Source organism: Scyliorhinus torazame, chromosome 7 (assembly GCF_047496885.1).
Source record: "Scyliorhinus torazame isolate Kashiwa2021f chromosome 7, sScyTor2.1, whole genome shotgun sequence".
Classification (NCBI taxonomy): domain Eukaryota; kingdom Metazoa; phylum Chordata; class Chondrichthyes; order Carcharhiniformes; family Scyliorhinidae; genus Scyliorhinus; species Scyliorhinus torazame.
In genome coordinates, this window is record NC_092713.1 from 259,210,314 (window position 1) to 259,216,313 (window position 6,000).

The 6,000-nt window shown below is 48.5% G+C and overlaps 1 protein-coding gene across 1 annotated transcript in view; it reads right to left on the bottom strand.

Annotated features, from left to right (window-relative positions):
* The window catches only part of cnot8 (CCR4-NOT transcription complex, subunit 8), a 37,802-nt gene extending 32,958 nt beyond the window's left edge, over positions 1 to 4,844 (bottom strand). The window contains exon 1 of the mRNA XM_072512343.1: positions 4,687 to 4,844. The gene's annotated coding sequence lies outside the window, so the exon portion shown is untranslated. The remainder of the gene's footprint in view (positions 1 to 4,686) is intronic.
* Between the last annotated feature and the right edge of the window lie 1,156 nt (positions 4,845 to 6,000).

Sequence of the window (6,000 nt, forward strand, 5' to 3'; positions counted from 1 at the left end):
GCCAAACCTAGGGAGCTACTACTTGGCAGCAAATGTGGCAATGATCCGCAAGTGGGTGATGGAGGGAGAGGGGACGGCATGTAAGAGGATGGAGATGGCGTCCTGTAAAGGAACGAGCCTGGGGGCATTGGTGACGGCACCGTTGCCGCTCTCGCCGACAAGGTACACCACGAGTCCGGTGGTGGCGGCAACGCTAAGGATCTGGGGTCAGTGGAGACGGCACAGGGGTGCAATGGGAGCGTCGGTGAGGTCCCCGATCAGGGGTAACCACCGGTTTGTCCCGGGGAGGATGGATGGCGGGTTCCAGAGCTGGCATTAGAATGGGGGACCTGTTCATTGACGGGACGTTTGCGAGCCTAGGGGCACTGGAGGAGAAATTTGAAATACCCCCAGGAAATGCTTTTAGATATATGCAGGTGAGGGCGTTTGTGAGGCGACAGGTGAGAGAATTCCCATTGCTCCCGGTACAAGAAATTCAAGATAGGGTGATCTCGGGTGTTTTGGTCGGGGAGGGCAAGGTGTCTGGCAATATACCAGGAGATGAAGAAGATGGGGAAGCGCTGGTAGAGGAGCTGAAGGGTAAATGGGAGGAGGAGCTGGGGGAGGAGATTGAGGAAGGTCTGTGGGCTGATGCCCTAGGGTAGGGTTAATTCCTCCTCCTCGTGTGCCAGGCTCAGCCTGATACAATTTATGGTGGTCCACAGAACGCACTTGACGGGGGCGAGGTTGAGTAGGTTCTTTGGGGTAGAGGACAGATGTGGAAGGTGCTCAGGGAGCCCGGCGAACCATGTCCATATGTTTTTGGTCATGCCCGGCATTGGAGGGGTTCTGGAGAGGAATGGCGGGGAGCAATATCTCAGGTGGTGAAAGTCCGGGTGAAGCCAAGCTGGGGGGGGCTAGTAATATTTGTAGTAAGTGGACGAGCTGGGAGTGCAGGAGGCGAAAGAGGCCGGCATTCTGGCCTTTGCGTCCCTAGTAGCCCGGCGAAGGATCTTGCTAATGTGGAAGGAGGCGAAGCCCCCTAGCGTGGAGGCCTGGATAAACGACATGGCTGGGTTCATAAAGCTGGAGAGGATTAAGTTTGCCTTGAGAGGGTCTGCGCAGGGGTTCTACAGGCGGTGGCAACCGTTCCTAGGCTATCTCGCGGAGCGTTAGAGGAAGGTCGGTCAGCAGCAGGCAGCGACCCGGGAGGGCGTCCTGGGAAGGGGGGGGGAAATGGGGGATTGCTTGGGGGGGGGGGGGGGGGGGGGGGGGGGGATGAGCAAGAGATAACATGAAGGGTTGGGGAAACTGGCATGTGCGGGAGAGTCAGTGTATAAAGCAATGTAAATATACCACTTTGCCATGTATATATCTTGCTCAGTGCGATTTCTTGTTATTTTGTTACGGGGGGGGGGGGGGGCGGTTATTGTTTGTAAGGGAGAAAAATTGTGTTAAAAAACTTTAATAAAAAACAATGATTCCAGTGGGTGGCACGGAGGCGCAGAGGTTAGTGCAGCTACCTCACGGATCAGAGGACCTGGATTCGATCCCAGCCCCGGGTCACTGTCCGTGTTGGGGTTCTCCCCGTACCTGCGTGGGTTTCACCCTGCAACCAACCCAAAGATATTCAGGGGAGGTGGATTGGCTATGCTAAATTGCTCCTTAATTGGAAAAAAAGGAATCAGGCATTCTAAATTTAAAAAGAATATTCATGATTACTAATCCATTTAAAAGGGGTTCTTCAACCAAAAATGGAAAACTATTGTGCTAGAGGCCAGATTTACAATAATAATAATCTTTATTAGTGTCACAAGTAGGCTTACATTAACACTGCAATGAAGTTACTATGAGAAGCCCCCGAGTCGCCACATGCCAGGTTTTTAATGCTGCAAAACCTCAGTAAGATTTTATCCACTCTTTATGAATTATTTATATTTTACAGTGGAAGGCTGGTGAAAAATTCCTGAGACTCATGTGTGCACATTTCCAAGATTGTTTATAGTAAACATCGAATAATTTATTAGACTTCCAGAAGGTACTTGAAGCATCTAATTTATTTTGTATTCGGCCAGCTTTCCAGTTCTGGAGACTTGTTTTTTCAATTCACTGTAATCGCCACTGGACCACACAACCCCGGGATCTGTAGATGCGATCCTTGCAGAGTATTTTAATTTAAGTGCCATCTAGGTTTACATATTACTATGGCACTTTTCCCAAGTTGTCAAAATTGTCATTGGTTTCTTTGCCATTAAAGTTTAGCAGGAGATATTCCTTTTTGACCATAATGTATCCCTTTTTTCCCATCAATTTAGAGTACCCAATTAATTTTATCCAATTAATGGGCAATTTAGCGTGGCCAATCCACCTAGCCTGCACATCTTTGGGTTGTGGGGGCGAAACACACGCAAACACGGGGAGAATGTGCAAACTCCACACGAACAGTGACCCAGAGCCGGGATCGAACCTGGGACCTTGGCGCCATGAGGCAGCAGGGTTAACCCACTGCGTCACTGTGCTGCCTTATGTATCCCTTTTTAGTTTTTTTTTCTATAATTGGTTACATGATTGAAACAACAAAAACTCTTGACTGCTGCTGGGACTACAAGGAGTGCCAAGAAGGAAGGCATGGATACTGGACTTACAGTAAGTCTGCGGCCTTTGGTCAGGACGGGGTGTTAGGAGATGTTAGGAAATTGGATCGAAGATGTAGTGGGCAATTTAGGGGTTAACAGACTGAAGGTAAAACTGTTAGCACTGAGTCAGAGGTATGCACCCACACCTGTCCTGAGTTACATTGTCCCCATTCAGACACTTTAAAGGGAATGAACAGGATACCCCTGTTGAGCCAGGATGATTCAGTCAAGGTCCATTGTCCTCTAGGTCACTCTGATCTGACCAGCCATTAACCTATTACAGAGAGTTCTTTTGTCCGCAAGTTAGTTGCATATTCAAAGCATAGCCCTGTGCAAATAAGAGCGGGCACTTAAAAGCCCAGATAGCGATAACGAGTTCAAGTCTGGGCATCCCAGGACAGAACCATAAGGGGCTGGATGCAGCTCAGAGAAAGAAAAAGAATCCTGTTTGAAAAGGTGGGGCAGGAGGATTTGGATAGCCACCGGGAGGTCATGAAAAGCTGCCAGAGACAGGCTTTGAGAAGGGGGTCTGAAGGAGCTGCACTAACAGCAGGAATAGATTCTGTAAACGCAAGTATCATTTTTGCCTGCCTGCATAAGTGGAATTGAGAGCTGTATGTTCATTTTTCATGTTGTTTAATGGGAAATAAAGTGTTAGGATTAAGAGATACATGCAAGCGATTCTTGTTGGGTTTGAATTTTAAAAGGTTAAATATTGTTTCTTTCCCACCTACTATATTATTTTCCATATTATATATACCGGGCGGCATGGTAGCAGTGGTTAGCACTGTTGCTTCACAGCGCCAGGGACCCAGGTTCTATTCCCGGCTTGGGTCACTGTCTGTGCGGAGACTGCACGTTCTCCTTCTGTCTGCGTGGGTTTCCCCCGGGTGTTCCAGTTTCCTCCTACAAGTCCCGAAAGACATGCTTGTTAGGTGAATTGGACAGTCTGAATTCTCCCTCAATGTACCCGAACAGCACTGTAGTGTGGTGACTTTGGGATTTTGATAGTAACTTCATTGGTGTGAATGTAAGTCTACCTGTGACACGAATAAAGATTATTAGCCCGAGATCATGAAGCAACCTTTGTTCTCAAGGTATTATGGTGGCAGAGGCAGAAACAGGCTCTTAATTGGCTAGTTTAAGGATCTCAACCAGCCTAAGGGCAGGCAGGCTGCATGATGTCCTAATTACTCACCATATTATCGGGGAAACAGCTCTGGGGTAGGTGATTGGGTGGCTGCCATAGTAGACCCTTTCTGTTTCATGTGCCCACCCACTGTTTGCAAATACACTGATGGCTGAGGTGCAGGGGTTTTTCACAGTAACTTCTTTGCAGTGACAATAAAGCACACTTATGACAATAAAGATTATTTTTAAAAATTAAAATCACCCCCCCCCCTCCGCCCGATTTATGTATCGAATGTTTTGATCTTTCAGGAGTTTGTCTCTTGATGTGGGACAGTGGATTGGCAATGCTGCTCATGCAGTAGTAGACTGTGATCACTAAAACCAGAACATTTTTACTGTATTTAGAAACAACTGTTCACGTCCAAATATGTTTTAATTTGGGGTGATGATCCAGAAGACGTTCCATCATCTTCAATTCTACGCCAAACAATTGGTACTCGAAGAATTGAGACTTTTGCGCAGGTTTAATCATTTTCACTGTGTGATGGTGGCCCATCTAGAGTGGACTGGTCATTTACTCCATCCGTGAAGTTCAGATCAAATGCATTCCTCGGTGCGACCTAGTGCATTTATGGAGGTTGCAGAGTCGCTGCAATAACACAGCGTCCAACATATATTCCACACGCCAGCTGGGCCGAGATGACTCCTGGACCAGCCACGTCCGGCCCGGAAACGAGCAGCGTTGCAGGAAAGGGAAAGTGCGCTCGAGGGGGGCGGGCGGCCGGACCGTCTGTGCTGTGCCCGGGTGGCAGCGGGAAGGTTTTGAACGGTGGGCCAGGAACCTCCTCCCCCCCCCCGGCCCGGGAATACTGCCGCTTCTCGCCCTGCCGCGCTTCAACCGGGCCGCCTCCCGCCACTGCAACCCAGACCCGCCGCTTACCTCGCCACTCGCCGAGTTTGAACAGGAGCCGCGCTGCCAGGGCGCGCGGAAAGCCCGCTAACAGACTCCTTTCTGTTTTAATTCGCTGAGACTCCCGGCAGCTTCCCAGCCGCCCGGACCGAATTGTGAAAGGACAAAGACGGCAGCAGCGGGCATGCGCATTGCGTCCTCGGGGCGGGGCCAGACCCAGTGGAACCTGTCACTCAAACCCCCCCCCCCCCCCCCCAAATAATCATCAGCAGGGAACGCCAAGTGCTGAATGTGACTGCACCACAAGGCTCTAATCCTAAAACCCAGCTTTTGAGTTAGAAATAATTCCAATTAATGCAACTTCTCAGCCGACGAGTTTATTCAAGACACAGATCGATTTTTGGATAACAAGGGATGGGATAAGGTGGAGTTCATGTAGTTGATCAGCCATGAATTAGTGTACTCTCAAGGGGAAGCTGTGACATGAATCAATTGTCCATCATCCAGCTGGATGGGACTGCCCTCATGCCATGCTTGGTACCACATGTAACCTATCTGGCCATAGAGAATCTCTGGCAATGGTTCCTCTTCCTGCAATTAAACCATCACTTCTGTAGACCCTCAGTTCCTCACAGGATTGCTAACTCCAGTTTGAGGCACACCTGGAAGTTCAAACATTTCATGCTCTGATCATGTAAAGTCTGCAAATGGTGTTGCATTTAACTTGAGTCTTCTGTAGTTGAGCATCTTTGCTTGAGGTTTCACGGCAGCAGCTTTTGTGTGAGAAGTACCAAGAACCAGGGGCCACCTCTGAGTAGGTGAAAAAGGGAAACAGTTGGGAAAGAGGTAGAGGTGGGATTAGCAGGAGATAAATAATTGGTGAGCAGAACTTTGACTCCACCTGCAACTAAGAGTAACTCACTGAAAACAGTAATGATAATTAATACTATTCTGCTAAACAACAACATGTGTGACACAGTGGGTAATGGCCCTACCTCTGAGCCAGAAACCCCAGAGCAAGGGCAACAAGAGACCTTGAAGCGAGGGCGACGAGAAAATAAACAGTTGAAAGAATGGTTGTTTAACCTTCAAGATCAAATGCAAGTGCTCAGGACCGGGTTCGAATCCCAGCCCTAGGTCACTGTCTGTGTGGAGTTTACACATTCTCCCCGTGTCTGCATGGGTTTCACCCCCACAACCTAAAGATGTGCAAGTTAGGTGGATCGGACATCTAAATTGCCCCTTAACTGGAGAAAAAAATAATTGGATGCTCCAAATTAAAAAAAAAAGATCAAATGCAAAAGTAATGCGTTACTATTCAGCAATATGAAGAAATGAAAACTG